We start from the raw sequence: 17,444 nt of genomic DNA, 5'->3' as shown, positions 1-17,444 counted from the left end.
ACCAAAACCTCCATTTCCAGAGACAGCACTGTGGAAACCCAGGGCACTGGGAATGTTTCCCTGTCTGCTCTGGGGTGCCCTGACCCACAGGGCAGCACTGACTTTGACCCTCATTCATGGAGAAAGTTTCCTAAACTCCAGAATAGACTGGAATCCACAGAAGTGTGAAATAGATTATGGAGAGCAGTGTAGGTGTATCACTTGGTGAGAAATTGAGGTTTTGGAATTTTTAGTGTGTAGTGGATGGAAGCAAGATGGAGGGCACAGGGTGTCATCCTGGGCTTCTTCTTCCTTCTTCTGAATGGGTTTGGGTGGCATTTTGTAATTGGGCAGAAAAGTCCACATTGGGGGCTCTTTGGGATCAGTTATTGGGTTAAAAGGAGAAATAATCTAGGTGTCAGCTCTTAATTGGACAGTTTAGTCTTAAAAGACCTTGTACCAAGAGATTGCTGGCCATTTTGTGCCTTCTAATGAAAAGCTGCCACACTCACAGTAGTGAGACTGTTTTACTGATAAGAAATAATAAACACCTGAGTCTGAACATGAACTATCATCTCAAGTGCCTTCAATCCAGACCCAGAAAAACCAATGACGGGCACCCCCTCACAGCCCAGCGCAGCTAAACCTGCCAACCCTTCCAGCTTTGCCACATCTTCCAGGCCTGGCTCATGTTGTGCAGAAAATGGCACTGGCGCCTTTTGGGCCTTGTTTCCACTTCCCTGTTGCTCCTCACAGGATGACTTGTTGGTAAAAAATCTCAGCTATTTGTACCTCTGCAAACCTGATCTCCACATGAGCCTCTCCCTGGAAACGCCTTCCCCTGGAAATGCATCCCTGTTACTGCCCACAGAGGACAAGGCCTGGCTTTTACCTTTCCCTCATAAAGCACCAGGCTCCTTAAATTCTGCAAACAATCTGAGAGGGAGATTTCCCTCTGAGCAGCAACACACAGTTACTCCTGCTTCTGAGGAGGTTGAATTGGACTTTTGTCTGGAGCTACACCTGAGGTGACCCAGCCTGGAGGGCTGAAGGTTCCCAAGGCAGACAAGCAAGGCCCACACAAACTGCAGATCCAACCAGGCAACTCTTCACTTTGGGCAGCTTTGCTTTTGTTCCCATCCAAAGAGAGCAATTCTCAGAGAGAAAAAAGGAGGCAGTCACAGAACCATAAGAGGCAGTCCCTTCCTAAGTTGGAAGGGACCCACTGAAGTCCAGTTCCAGCCAACCACACTGCAAAACTCTGCAGACACCTCTCGGCACTAAGCTCCTGGTGAAGCCATTCCATTTGTGACACATCCCATCTCATCAGTCCCCCAGGAATGAAGATGACACAGGTGAATGTTTCTCCCAAGAACAAGCCTTCTCCTCCTTTTGTAACCTTCAATCTCAGAGGTACAGAAAGGGCTTGGCAGGGCCAGGAGATGCTGAACCCATTTTAGCACCACTGATTCAGGTCAGCATTTCATCTGGCCACCTCGTGGCACTTCTCGGAGTCCTATTTCAAAGTAAGCTATCCAAGGTAATTTATGTGGTTTATATGCTTTATTTTATCCACATAAATCATGAAACAAAGTCCATAGGGAACAGGCACTCTATACTTATCATAATATGTAACTTAGTTCCCCAGAAACTGAGTATGTACAGAACAGCTAATAAATGGTTCAAAAAAAAAACCCTAGGTCATTAAATCTTGTTTTATATCTTCTTGTTTCCATCAAAGTATGCAGGAGTGGAAATTCTCTTTCTAAGACAGGCTCCTACTTTTCAGCCAACTGGGAATAGAGCCAGCTGAAAAGAGAGAACCCCACATACAGCACTGACAGCTGTGCACAAAATTCATGAGCTCAAGAGACAGACTGCTGCAGAGACAGGTGTCCGAGATCTAAGTTTAGCTTGGAAGATTAAAACAGTATCTACTAAGAATGCATTTATTCTAATCCTCTCTGTGCTAGAAACTACACATGCATCACTGATGTACACATCCTGGAAACATCCTAGACACGTCTTTCTTGTGGAGGATTCGAGCCCATTGTGTTCAGGGATAAAACAGGTTAGTGCCACGACCACAGGAATGCACAGCCCAGCAGAGGGATGTTCCTGCTGTCTGAGGAAGGGCTGGGAGCAGTCAGGATCCACAGAGAGCACAGAGAGGTGGGGTCCAGGCTCTGCCCACCCTGGCAGAGGGCAGCCCCACCCCAGATGTTCCCAACACAGCCAGGATGTCTTATGTAAATAAGAGCTCGGAGGCAGATCAGGTGTGGCTCTTGCAACACAAATGTGCTTGGGAATTATGTATGATTCCATGTTTAGCTACTCCTGGTACAAATCCAGAGTAATTCTTTTGATCTTAAGGCAGCACTGCTCTAAATACACATTAAATGGAGGAATGTACCCACTGTCCTCACAAGAGCCAAAGGTACAGGAGGACTTGGCTGAGGCACTTCCCCAGTGGAGCTACAGGTTGGAGGGAGGCTCTTCCCCTCACTGGGTGAAGAATCCACTTCCTTGTGACAACCACAGATAGAGCAGAGCAGATTTTGATGCCTTAAGCTTGTAGTCCCTAAATTAGAGACAGCCTGGGAAGGCAGGAGATCCAGGTTTTCACAAGAAACAAAGGATGAATCACATATTTAGCATCATGTGATATAGTGCAGTTGCATTTATAATTGTCTATCAATACAGGTAGAAATTATCATGTTAATACAAAGAACTTGATAATTTGGGTGACATCAGAGTCATAAAGTCAACAACAAGACAGGCTTAATAAACTGCACCTCCTTCACTCAGTAAAGCACAGGGCAGGTGCTCACCTTTGGGACACTACTGAGCAAAACTCCTGGGTTCATAACAAAAGATTTACAGATTCTTTCCCCTCAAAATGTATTGAACCATAATGCTGGAATTTTTAGAACTATTATCTCTCCCAGAAACACAAAAGTAACAGAGGGCAGGGTATTTTAAAAGGGCAGACTCTTTAACCACAGGATTTCTCCACATCTGTCATTTCCACAGATTCAAGAAAGCTCCCCAGTTTTGTTGGGGGGGGGGGAGAATGGAATTTCACATTCATGAAAATTTGCAAATACTTGTTTAATTCAGCACTTTCACAGGGAGACAAGATATCACTCCTGAGATCTCATGGCAAAGCTGCTCCTAAGGCTATCACAGAGATTACAGTGCTGGCGCCAAGCAGCACAAAATTACAATACATGGCTGGAGCTGCCATGCAATTCCTGCAAGCAGCAGTAATCCCTCTCCTTGCATCACCACCCCAGCCAGCAGGAGGTCATGTGATGGGTGCTCCAGACGATCTGGGGGAGGACAGGAGCAGGGAGGATGTTTTTAATTTATGTATTTAACATATCTGTAATGGGCACCTGAGAACTGAAGCTGCAGAGTAACTTTTCTGCAGCCTCTGGGAAAAGCTCTGTGGGGAATTGGCTGGGCAGAGAGAGGATGTGGAGGTGAGGAGCAGGGCACAGCTTCAGCAGGAGCTAAACCAGCCTAGGGGTGGCCACAGCCACACAGCTGCAGAGTTTGTAATTCTGAAAAACCCCTCAGCAGGCACAGAAACCTCTGCTCACTGGGGAAAAACTCCCCAGACCCACTGTACCCATCACCCAAGGCTGGGGAAGGTTTTCCCACCACTCCAGCATCCCAAACACCCAGGAAATAATAATAATGATAAAAATAATAATGAGATTAATTCCTGCAAACTCCACCATGTAGTAGGGAAGCAGTGGCTGTCCCCACAGTGCAGAGGGACATGAGGGCACAGACTGAGCATTTTCCCTCAGAATTCCCCATCAAATGTGGCAGACTTCCAAGATGTGGTGCTTTCACAGCAGGATCAGCTTTCCATGCTGCAGACTGGTTAGGAGGGGGAGCAGTGGGAGCTCCATGGGCTGTCCTCAAAGCCTCCTCCTTGGGCTCTCCCACAAGCACATGGCAAAGTGACTCCCAGTTAACAACTCAGCACAAAATGAAAAAGCATCTTCCCCTCCCCTCTGCTCTCAGGGCAGCTCATGTGTGAACTGTTTAACTCTGCTGGCTCCTCAGGGCTGGGCCTTTGGGGTTTTCTCTGTGCATTCCTGCCTTAATGCAATAGGAGATATCAAGAAAAAAGAATTAAAAAATCACCATTCCAGCCTTGATATTCATGAACATCCCTTGGGTTTCTGACAGCCAAAGGGTTTTGGCCTTATTGAGAGTCCATGGTAATTCACAGCTGTTCCTTTCCCCTGGGACCCCAGACCCACACACACAGGAGGGGTCCCACACCTCACAGCAGTGGGACCCTTCAAGGAAGGCTTTGCTCAGGGCTGTGAGGTTAAAGCTTCAGGGGAAGAAACACTAATACCTATTTGGAATGGAGAAAAGAGCCTGGGTGGTGAACCCAACAGCTCTGTCCCAGGGTCTTCTTTCCAGGCCTTGGGGACACCTTCACCATCCTGCTCCACCCATCCCAGGTCAACAGAGGAAACAAGACCCCAGTGAACCACCAGGCTCATTCTTTTCTCCTCCCAACATATTACAAGGCCACTAAATGAAAAGGAATGCTCTTTAATTCTTCAGCTTTCAACCCTTCCCAGGCACTGCTTCTTTATGGATTCCAAACCAGTTTGACAATACATGGTTATTTGGTGTACGTGTGAGTTTTGGAGCAATATTTAACAACTAAATTAGATGTGTGCATAAAACACACAAGGCTGCCTGGATATTAGGTGGTGTCTTGTTATATAAAGGCAAGAACAAAGACCTTTATATTGCAGCAGGCAGGAGCAGCCCAGGTTTGTGCCCAGGTTCACTGCTGGGAAGTGAACTAATAGCTGGGGTGTTTCAGGCACCATTATTCATGGCTTTTGCATTAAGCCATTCCCATTCTTTTAAATTCCTTTTTTAGGCTGCCCCTATTATGTTTAATCCCTGCCATTTCCGAGGCCCCTGCGGCAGAGCTCTGCAGTGCTGCTGTGGTGGAGGCTCCACTCCTGGGATCCCCATCCCTCAGCACAGCATCAGCTCAGTGTCCTGGGCTCGCCCTGGCCAGAGGCCAGTGCCCTTCAAACCCATCTGCACATGGCCTAATCAGAGCTGTGGTCGGCTCTGTATCCTCAATTTGTTGAGTCACATCAATTTGCTGAGTTTCCTCTCCCTTTAGAAAAACACACAAGTGCCGTTTTCTAAACATATTAACTCTCTTCAGGCTATTTTGTTGTGTAAACAGAAAGACAAGCGACTGGGCATTGCAGGCGAGAAACTGATGCTCACTGTAGCCTGAATTCTTTGCAACTTCACTGGATTTGTTACATCACTTTAATGTATCTTTCGTTTCATGATGCCATTTTGAGAATTATGCTGCGCCCTTTTTCTTAGACAACTCCAGCTTAATTACAGCTGGGAAAAAACCCATTACACTGCTGGGGAAGGACGCCCTCCAGTTAAACAGAAAGTGTTGCACATCTTCATCCATGCTCAGAGACCTTCCCCAGCGCCCAAAATGCCAATGGGATTAACCCTGAGGTTGCCAAAGCCACAAATTGCAACCAAGAACTTCGAACCTTTGCTCAGTGGCCTCCCCTCTGCTGCCAGTCCCACAGCCTGGTGCTCTCCTGAGCCACATCTGGGGCCAGCCCAGGCACAGCAGCCAGCCCACAGCAATCCCACCATTCCTGCTCCTCCCCAGCTCTGCTGCTCCCTCCTGCCCACGGGAAAGGCAGCCTGGCCCCAAAACAAGTCCCAGGAGGGCCCAACTTGCAAATGAGGAGGGCAACAAAACTGGCTTGGCTGCAGGCTGCAAGAAACAACAGACAGACTGCTCAAGGTGACTTCAAGGTCAACATCAAGCTGCTGTTGACATTCCCTTCCCCTTGGATTTTTTGCTGGTATCTTCCATCGGCCTCTCCCCATCACTTCTGGCAAGTGCAATCACCTTGGTGGCTCTTGTCCACCCCAGAACTGCTTTTGGGTGGGGTTCTGTGCACTGTTAGTGAAGCACACCACAAAACAGGATTATTCCTAGGCTGCCTCTTTGCAGGGTGTTTTCCATGCCACCACGCACAGCTTGTACCAAGGTAAAGATTTTCAGCTTTCTTCCCTTTGTACAGTAAAAAACTAAAGCCCAATATTGGTTCCCTTTTGTGTTACAAGATCACAACCAAGCTGCCAATCATCTGGCCAAGGGGGTTATGCAAGAGTCAGGTTTACTGTAAAGTTGTACAAATTTTATAGGACCACAAACACTTTAACTACCATGATGCTTAAAACTCAAGAGCATTTGGAGAACAAGGGGAGTTATTCAGGCTCCACACCATTTTGGCTGCATGTTTTCCAGGTGTATGATTTCACCACATGGAAAAACACAACCATTGCCAAAGTGAACTCATAAAAACCTTTGATGAGTAAAGTTTGGATAAGCACAAATCATTTGAACCGACAGTTGGTCCAATTCTCAAAGGGGTTTGGCAGACATAATATAATTCGTGGTTTCACACACAGACCATTTTTCCCTTCCCTCCTCCCCCCCAGTCTTCACAAATTCGGAAGATGTTGTTCTAGAAGGTGCACTGGGTTGGGTTTGCTCTGTTTTTCTTTTCCCCTGAAGGGTTAGGCACCACACTCTTGCAACTCAAAGCCATTTGGGGCTGTGAGTAAGCCAGCAAACAGGTTTTCCAGAACTGTGTTTAGATAGTTGCATGATCTGCCTAATAGACATTAAAAAAAAAAGAGAGAGAGAGAAAAGAAAAATTAAACTCTGGGTCTCTCACCACCCATTTGCTAGCAGGCACGTAATATAAGGCAAAGGCTTTAACAATCTCTTCCTCTGACACATTGGAACATGTTATTTCAAGATGTGTGGCGTCATTTAAGGCTGTGCCATGAGATAACAGAGTATTTACATCTCAGGGCTGGGAGCAGGGTTGCTACAGCTTTTAGACATTATTGACATAATATTTTCTTTGATAAACAATCAATCAGGAAATTGTCATATTAATAACTGAGGTAATGCCAGGGACTGAGCAATCCTACACAGTGCAGGAGGCAGCTAGAAATGACATTAGAGAGCACAAGCACAAAGCAGATGAAAATCCTGCTCCAAAAGGATTTTGCTCAGCCCTGCTAGAGAGAAAAGAGTTCATTTCTCACTCCCACTATCCTTCCCTATCCACAAGGGTAGATCCAACAGGCAGCAGAGCTTCTGTCTCTGTAAACAGAAGCAAAGTCTGCTTGTTCCTCCTGAACTGGAGTGAAACACTCATCCTGTAAATAGAAAATCTAAAACTGACCAGGAGTTAGGAAGTTTGGGATATTAGAGCTGTGTTTTGCACCTTGTGATGCAAATGAAAAATGGGGAGAGATCAGATGTTTAATTTCTATAGCATGAATTGTAATTTTCAGTGGACTTCACCCACCTCATCTTCAACAAGTCAGCACGTTATCTTCCCCGTGGGTCAACACAATTCCAGCAAATCAGTAGGGCTTTTTTCCCCCCAGCTTTCATTTTTCCACAGTTCAGGAAGAATTTGTAAACTGATATTTGCTATTTGTAACTTCCCAATGCCCAAACAAAATCTAAAATATTCAAATTGCCAAAGTAGAAACTTTGGGTGGTCATGTAATGTGTCTCTGTCCCTGTATAAAAGAGAATCAGCATCACACAGAGCTTCTTGAAATTAATTCACTCCCTGTGCAAGCTTTGCCATATTTCCCTATAAGCCTTTCCAATAAATACTCCTGAAAATTCATGCCTGCAAATTCACTGGATGGAATAATCAGGGTAAGCACATGCAAAGCAAGAAGCCAACTGAATCACCTTTTTCTTTGCTTTTTTGAAATTTTTACTATTTGCACGATCTGTCCCAATCCTCCCTCTCTTTACCCTCATGAATAAATGATGTTTCCTCCTACAGGAACCCCAGGATGGGACAAGATGTACAAGTCAGAGGCAGACCCAAACCAGAGGTGTGGACAACAATCTCAAATCACCATCTTCCACAGCAAGATTGAGTTTTTCCCAAGAAACCAAGCTATGTTTTTCCACAGCAGCACTGCTGTGACAATTCCAAACATCCCTGTGCTTTTTGGGGTCTCAGGTGCAACGTGCCCATGCTCATGGAAACGAGCTGGGCCTTCCCTCTGCAGGATTTAATCCCAACAAACTCCCCTTGACTCCAGTCGTGGCCCTAAGTTGTGACTTGCTGCCTGTTCAGCTTCCTGGGCTGCTCTGAGGAGCTCAAGCTCACACAAGCCTGACATTGCCCTCACTTTTACAAGCATATTCATGTTTGCTGTCAAACGCATGAGTTACTTTTCTCCAGGCTATTGCAAGAGAGCAACCAGTAATTACTGCAACTGCACAAAACGCTTTTTTATTTAGAAATGTATTTCAAAATGGCTTTGGTGATTATACCATTGCTCTCCCCAACTAGGTAGTCACTGGCAAACTCTTCTCCTGCTCTGGATTTGTAGAAGGTCGGTGCATTTTGATTTCCTACAGAATAATATTTCCCCTGCCCTTCCCTTTCCATCCTGCACCAACTGATTTTTACCCTCTTTTTTATTCTGTGCCTTTAGGGGCTCAGTGGAAGATTTCCAGGCAGGAGGAAGTGTCTTAAAGCCCAGCAGAAACGCACATGCAGTCATTTCTGAGGCTTTGCAACACAAGTTCTTTGTGGGGAGAGGCTCCAAAGCTCGGCTTGCATGGGGAGCCCTTGGGGAAGGCACTTCCCTGCACGGACTCAGGATGGCACCAGAGCTGGAGCTCCGGAGCTGGGTTTGCACTTGGACACCCCAGAAAAGTTTCAATGCTATTGAACACTAAACTCGACACAGGCTTTGGATAATCCAACTTTTACTTGGTTATCTACACTTGAGTTCTGAACATCTTCCAGAAAAATGTCCTGCCTCTCTCACGAGAGACCCCTAAGCCTCCAAAATTCCAGCAGAGAAAAAGTAGTTCAGGAAACAGGAATTCAAGTTTCAGCTCATTAGTTTTGTTTATGAAGTCAAATTAATATATAGGTAATATATATTTATGGACTTGTTTATATAGCAACTTACAAATATGATCTATTAATACACCATACTTGTTATATAAATTTCAATATGTATTAGAGAAAAATCCCCCAGGCCCCCAGTGAGTTATCCTTTCCACAGAGTCCCATGTTTACACTGACTCCAGCTGCTTCTTTGGACACCAGTGAGGACTGTCAATGGGACTTTTCCCACACATGGTATATAATTACAAGCTCAATCCTTGAGTGACACCAGATTTCACAGATTTAGAAACTACATAAAATCATACTCCTCTAATTAGCTTTTAATCAAGCACCAGCAAGTAAACATTTAAACAGCTGAGCCCAGACCCCCCTTTCTAGAAAATTGCTTCCACTGACAATTAGTGTTGTAAACTTTTCCTCTTGTCCTTTTGCAAGAAGAAAATATTGTTGTTCTGGACAACAACTAAAGAATACTTCACCTTTTCATTCCTGGTTCTACAAAGGCCAAAAAAAAAAAAAAAAAGACCCTTTATTTTAGCTAAAGAAAAAAAAATAGGCTGGGCACTACTTTTGGGGTTGAAGGCTCCTTAATAAGCAACTGGGACCTCATTCCCACCACTGGTTAGAAGGTGAAGGATGAAGATGGCTTGGAAATGGTGGTTTGGAGTGGTCAGGTCTCCTACTCCTCTGCTGCCCCACACTTTGCTAAATATACATTATTATTTATGTAAATCTCCAGCTCAGGTAACTTACAAAAGCTCACCACTGTTACAGACATGCAGGACCATCAGAGAAATCATAACAAAACCTTGCACAAGGACAAAAGATTTTGTTCAACCTATCTGCACTGCCCATTTCTTTCAATTTTTCTTTCTTTGTGTGGAATCCTCAGCCCTCACAGAGCATCTACTGCTTCCCTGGGCTTTGATTCCCCTTATTTACCCCTTTATTCATGAATGAAAGCATCCTTAGGCAGAAGGTGTTGTCCAGATCAGAAGCAGGCAGAGTTTCTCAGCTCTAACTTTTATCCCAGCCCAAAGAAAACAGGTATATAAATTGCAAATTTATGTTGGATTTGTCACTTCAGCTGAAAAAATAAAAGTCATCAGCCTGAAAGTGCTTACACATTTTCAAACCGAAATTTATAAATTAATTTCAATTAACAACAAAAAACTGCAGGCACTTTAATGAAAGGAGGCATTATGTATTGAGTCAAACAGCATTTGATTCAACCTGAACCAATTCCCCTTTTTGGTCCCTTCACTGCTATCACCATCCCTCCAGAACCCAAGGAGCTTTTTAAGAAACATTTTCCTTGCAGCTTTTTGGAGCAGACTGCTCTGCCTCTTTATTCCCTGCAGCATTTCAACTCCTCACTGCCTCTTCCAGGAAATTTTGTGCCTACCAGTATCAAGACCACTGTAATTAGGAAACTGGAGGAATTCTTGCTGGAGACAAAACTGTCCCATTTGCTGGTAAGATCAGGGACAATCCAACAGATTTTGTTTTATTCTGGGAAGTGCAAAGCTGCTGTGGAAGGCAGATTTTGCCCATGCCCAGCCTGCTGGGACAGGAGCTTGTGACCATGCACCCTCCTTAGCCAAAAACTTTTTGACTCATTCCATCCAAGAAAATGTTCCTTAAAAAAAAAAAAAAGAAATTAAAAAATCAGATCCCCCTCAGCCACTGTCACCCAGGGGTCAGAAACTACTTAAAACATATAGATGGAGCTGAAGGAGTTTAATGGTCTGTAAGGACAGCCACAGAGCCCCTCCAGCTGGATGTCACAAAAATTAGAGTAGTCACTTTAGGAGGAGATGTGGCAAGAGGGATCCCTTCAGTGATGCTCCCACCAGAGCTGCAGCTAATTAAGGCAATTGCCTGCCAGATGGACAGGGATGTGCCCAGGGGGGTGTCCACCATCCCCTGGCTGCTGTCCCCTTCCAGCCCTGCACCTCTGGTCCCACATGAACACTCAGGCTGAAATGCCCAGCCCTGCTGGGACATGATCCATTGGCCATTTTGGCAATGCTCAGGGACATTTCTGCTCGCTGATTTGCTCTCTTAGCAGCTGGGGAGTGCCCAGTCTGCTCAGCTGGGTTCTGAACTGCAGCCCTTGACCACTGAACCTTCCCTTAGTGCTCCCATCCTCCTGCAGAGCGAGAAATGCAGCCAGTCCTGGCGGGAAGAGGCTCCAGATTTGGGCACACAACAGAGTGGGACAGGTTTAGGAGGTTTGGCCCACAATGAGTGGAGAAGGGGAGCATTCATTGCTTCAAAAGCCTTTTTGGCTTGAAATCATGGGAAAAACATGGGCTGCTACTTGCTCCCAATGCCTCTCCATCCCTCTCCAGCAGAACAGGTTGGGATTTTTTCCTTGGAAAGAGCTGGGAGATGCCAGCTCTCCTTCGTGCATTCTGCAGAGCCACCTCTGCAAGAAAAGGAGCCCCGTTTCTGAAACATCCCATACAGGGAGAGATGTTCCCAACCACACAAAGAGTTTTTCTAAGATGGCAAAACTCCCCAAAAATGGGCACTGCAGAGGGGCTGTGCAGCACTGTGGGTGTGATCTGCCCAGCCATGGTGTGGCTGCTCTGGCAGGAGCCTCACACAGCTCAGGGCACACCTGCATGTCCAGCACGGTTTGGGACAAGATTACTTGCAAAGCCCAAATGTGTAATAAACCTCTTCATCAAGGAGAATAAACGAGGCAGAAACATCTCTGGGGCTCATTGCCATCACTTCCTCCTGTCCTCCTGATAAACCAGGGCATTCCCTCCCAGCCTGTGCTGCCCTGCAAAGCTGCATCACTCCCCTGTGGGATCAGCAGAGACCGTGTGTGAAGGGGGAAAACCCTCCTGGTTGCTGTAGGCACCTCACCCTCTCACCAAGGCACAGCCTGGACTGGCAAATGGGGTCCTTTAAAGTGAGCAGCACCACAAATTACAGTGTGCAAATGGGGACCACACCCTGGAGGAGGGGAGGAATTGATGTGCAGCAGCGTGACAGGGCTGGACAGAGGCAGCAAGACAAAAATTGCCATCACACGAAAGCTGCTAATTGGAGTTTAACTTGTCTAACCAGCCCCTCTGCAGCACATCAAGGATAAATTTGCTACCACCCTGGAATTTGTAGTCTCAGGTCTGCATTCCTGGTTTGCCAACATTTAATGGGTGTTTCAGGTGGAGCCGGGAAGGGCTTTCCTAAAATTGATCTTTAATTGTGAGCGCAGAGCTAAGGTGGGAACTCAGCTGGATGATTTACAAATGGGAGGTTTGAGGGTTGGTGGGGTGGAATGAAATTTGCTGGATCAGAATCCACAGCTGATCAAATTCATATCCCTGTGCAGATTTCACAGACCCAAAGAAGTCAGTGGAATCACTGAGTCTTCAGGACAGAATTTGATTAAGGACACTAAATATTATTTTTGGAATTGGTGAGCTTTCCTGGAATTCTACACAAAACCTAACCTTGCAAAGAGGTGTTGTGAGATGCAGAAGACACAGGAAAAGCAGCATGGAAAAACCAGCACCTGTCATTATTGTATTTGTGTTGCCCCCACATGAGGGAAGGAATGATGAATCTGACTCCATGTCCTCAGAAGGCTAATTTATTATTTTATGATATTATATTATATTAAAGAATACTAAACCAAATTGTACAAAAGAATACAGAAAGGATACTGACAGAAGGGTAAAAGATAATAATGAAAATTTGTGAACCTCTCCAGAGTCCCAACAAAGCTTGGCCCTGATTGGTCAAAGAGTGAAAACAACTCACAGCAGAATCCAATGGAACAATCACCTGTGGGTAAACAATCTCCAAACACATTCCACATGTGAGCACAACACAGGAGAAGCAAATCAGATAATTATTGTTTTCCTTTTCTCTGAGCCTTCTCAGCTTCCCAGGGGAAAAATCCTGGGTGAAGGGATTTTTCCAGAAAATGTGAATGCCACATGTCACCTCTCTTAGGGGTGCAATATCACAGATGCAAAGCCAGGAATGGGTGATGACCCTGCTGTAGGACAAAAGCCACACCAGAGACCCCAGGCACTGCTGAGTGAGCAGAGAACTTCAAACAGAGCAACCCAGGTAGAGACCCAGGCTGGCTCCTGAGGTGCTGTTGACCCAGAGCTCAGCTAATTAGCCCCTTTCCTCGTCAAGGGTTCTCAAATGCCACTTGGCTGCGTCACTCCACACCGGAGAACGCTGAAGCAGGCTAATTACACTGGCAAATGTTTGATTGAAAATTACACTCAAATGGCCTGGACTACAAGAGGTTTCCTCCCTCTCGTACAAGGGGCCTGATTCAAGGCTCTGGGGCAGCTCCCCTTCAAAGCCAGTGTAATTCTGCAAGTCCAGGAAGCGTGGAATAGAGAAGAAATAAACTTATTTTTGGCACACGGGCCAGATTCATTTTATCAGCAGTGCCCCTCTGATGCTGATGCAGCCCAAACGTGGCTGGTGAGCCCATTACAGCCTTGACTGGCTCAGATGTGGGCAGGAGGAGGGAAACACCACCTTATTCTCCATGGACAGCAGCCCAGAGGCACAGCCCAGCCAGAATTTTAAGCAGCTAAAATGCTAAGCACCGAAGTGAGACTCTGTCCCAAAACTTCCTGTGGGTTATATTTGCACCTCAGTTTCTCTACCTGTAAAATAATAATTACCCAACACACCAGTTCTTGTAGGACTTAATTAGCACTTGTCAACCTCTTAGAGCTCCTCAAGGGAAGAGGAGCTGTGCACCACAAAGTACTAATTAATGGACAGAGCCTTTGGAACAAAGTACGCGATTCTGTTGTTGTCAGATCTAATAGAGCCATAAAAAAGCAGGGCTGGAAGGGATATCAAGAAGTAACCTAGGCTGTCCCCCTGCCCTGAGGCATGATCAAGTATATCTAAATCACTCCTGATAGATGAATACCCCTAAATCTTGGGATGCTGGAGCTGTGGATTAAAATAGATAAAGATGGGCTCGTGTTACACGTGCGTTGGGCTGCGTGGCTGTGCTGAGCACAGACAAACAATCCCTCACATGGGGCCTCTCCAGGGCTCTCTGCCTCCCTGCCAGAGGCTTTGCTGCACCTACAGGGTCAATACTGAGCTTTGTTACTCCAGCTCAGGGAAGGAAAAGCCCCACGGCAGCATGCAAGCCCCAGATCTCCAAACTGGAATTGATGAGACTCCCAGAATGGGAAAGACTGGGAACAAAGCAGAGAGGAGTTAAAGGATCTGCTCAGGGTTGTGAGGAGCTTCAGCCAGAACCAGAAAATGAGCACAGGTCACCCAAGCCTCACACATGGCTGGAGAGTAAGACTTCCATTTCATAATACCCTCTGAACATTTCTGTTGTGTTTTCTCCACTTTTCTCCCTTCTTTTGCAGTCCCAAGGGTCCATTTAAAATACCATTTGGCATAAGGTATTGTGAGAAATTATACTCACTTCCAAAAACTTAAAATGCTTATGATATTTGCCTTTTAATTGTAAGAGTCAACCATTGCATTGCTCATCTATCACTGTATCATTCACATGTGGCTTCTGAAGCACTGCACAGCCTTAAGTGCAATATTCCCTTTTTTTAAGCTGCACAAAGATTTTTAGAGGGTTTTGTTAAAAGCTTTAATTGTAAAAATGTGTCAATTCAAGCCATCCTTCCAAGACATACATGCAAAGTATAGTAGGAGATACCTTTTATTTGATTAACTTCATACAGGAAAGCTTTTGAAACTTATACTTTCTTCATCAGCCTGGTGGATAAAAGCTAAGCCAGGCAACTGATACAGCACTGCAGAAGTTTATTAAATTAACCAATTAAACTGAGGCAATACACAATTTACAGAGGCCAAGGCAAACAATAGAAGGTGGAACACACTCCCGGGGCTGAGGCGATCGAGTCGTGTCAGCATTTCCATTATGAAGCTACTTCAGAGTTATTGTGGGAGGTGTGCAATAAAAAAAAAAGAAAATGGTTCAAACCACTGAATTCAGTCATTCCTAGGGATTCCCAGACATGCCCAGGCAGATAGAAGAGCAAGATGCAAACCAGTTTTTCCCTAATTTTGTCACTCAAATTAGAAAGGAGGCGTGGCCTGGGGGAACAGGTTGGCAGCTCCAGGGGAAACAAAGGGAGGCTGGTTCTGCACAGTGCCCTGCTCCTGGCTGGGTGAGAATATGACCATAATGAAGGTGATTAATCAAGTGCTGCACGTTTGTGTGGGTTGAGCCAGAGGCTGCCCAGTAACAGAGCCCTTTGTGGGGATGCAGCAGCATCCTGCCCTCATCCCAGCCACCCCACACCAGGACAAATCACAAACACTGCCAAGCTGCTTGTGCCCCTAGAGCTGAGCCACACGGGGGTACCTGACCCTGGGATTGCCACCTCTCCAGTGCTGAACCAAAGGGAATGCTTCTCACAACAGGGAGAATCAAGTGTGAGCTGAAATCCCCCAAACATTTGGGTGGCTGGCATCAAACCCCAGTTCAAATCCCAGTTTTAAAGCTGCTCCTTCCCTGTAGAAGCAGCCCAGATTCTTTGGGTAACACAAAGATCAGGTTCTTTGGGTAACAAAGGTCCAGTGGTTTCACGTTGCATTTCACAGCACATGAAAACCTTTTCATGAGGTGCAAACGTTTTCACACAGGGAAAAAAAGAAAGGAGAAAAAAATAAAAAAAGAAAAAAAAAAAGAGACCAATATGGAAACACTGACACCACATTTACTGTAACAGCTTGATCAGCAGCAACTATAATTCTCCTTCAAAAGGTCACACCCACAATGCTTTCTTTGGCCTGTGTACCTTGTATAGTGCCTTGGTCTAACTGGTTAATTTAATGAGCTTCAGAAGTATTTAGTTGCCTGGCTCAAGCAGCTGGACACAATTTAAAGCCAGGTAAGCCCGGCATGTGACCACAAGTTGTTTTTGGGATGGCATCCCCAGGGTTCATTGCAGCATCCCAGCTCTGCTCTATCTCCTCTCTGGAACCCAAACGAGCCCAGCTCAGTTCCCAGCAGCACAGAGCAGCCACAGGGCTCTGGGGAGGGCAGCAGATCGACAAACCAGGGCTAAATTGAATTATCTGAACCCCCTCAGTGCTGCAGCTCTGCAGCAGAGCTTAAGGGAGCTGTGGGAAGAGGCAGGATGCCCTGGCAGATAAGGACCAGCCTGGAAGCCAGGAGAGCCACTGCTGCCCCTGCCTTTGCCAGTGGCCCACCACATGACCCTGAAGAAGCAGCTCCATGTGGTCTTTTTCTTTCCCCTCTTGCTCTTTTTTCTGCTTTGATTATGAAGTTTTCCATGTGGTTTCATCATCCTGTTTGTACAAAATATGTATTTGCATAACATCTCACACAACAAGGCCCTGATCGCAGCTGGAGCTTCTAGACATAAAAGTTATGAAGAGACACATTAGCAAATTCAGTGTGTTTCAATGCCCATTGTGAGTATTTTGTAACCAGCACTGGAGATTCCACCAGAATCTGTTGTTTTGCCAAATGACACAGGACAGAGGAAGGTCCTGCATGGGGAATGTTGGCTGATCCTGCTCCTTGCAGGCAGGACCTGGGGGGCATCTTGGAGATGGAAAAGGAACTAATTATTTTTTAAGCTAAAATCCTAGAACAGCTGCATAGCTGCAACAACCCAAAAAAGACATTTTTCTACCCCAACTTCCAGTTTCACCAGATCTTCTCAAGGGATGTTGGTGCCTTCAAACCCAAATTCATTGGTTTGGCCTCACATGGACACACTGTTCAGTCCTAATCTTTGGTTAATCATAGCCAAAGTTATGCCTGAAAGAATACCTCGTGGATCATTCCCAAAATAAACATTATTTCTGCACAGTGTGTCTCCCCTTTATACTCATCTCCAAATCAGTGAACAGCCAACGAAGAGGAGAAAGGAAATTAAGACAAGTAGTGCCCAATCTCCCACGCCCCAGCTTTGCAGTGAACAACTGTGACCAGAGAGCTGCAAAAAAGGCATCTGAGCCAGCAGGGGCTGAGCTGTGCCCCAGGCCCTGGCAGTAGCAGTGGCAGTGCCCCAAGAACAACACTCAGAAGGAGTAAAGCAATGGCAGCAGCCCCTGGGGCTGTCCAAGACCTGGAAATCCCACCCTTGTCCCTGGGGAAGGTACAAGATTCCTGGCAGCACCCAGGAGTGGGGTCTTACAACCTACAGGAGGGAGAAAAACCAACTGTAACAACCTTTATCCCTTTCCAAAGCCCCACAGATGTCCCCAAACAGAGGCAGAACAACGGCACCAGCAACAAACACTGCTGAACAGCAGGGAAAACAAAGCAGCATTTCCAGGGCTTGAATTTTTGACATTTGTCCTGTGAACTTAAATACAGATTGGATTTGGATAAGGAAATTCCACACAGGCCAGGAAAATAATGGATATTCAAGTTATCAACATCTACCTGGCAGCTCCTGGGGGTCCTGA

The sequence above is a fragment of the Agelaius phoeniceus genome, chromosome 20, assembly GCF_051311805.1.
Source record: "Agelaius phoeniceus isolate bAgePho1 chromosome 20, bAgePho1.hap1, whole genome shotgun sequence".
In the NCBI taxonomy this organism is placed as follows: Eukaryota; Metazoa; Chordata; class Aves; order Passeriformes; family Icteridae; genus Agelaius; species Agelaius phoeniceus.
This window is presented reverse-complemented; position numbering follows the sequence as displayed.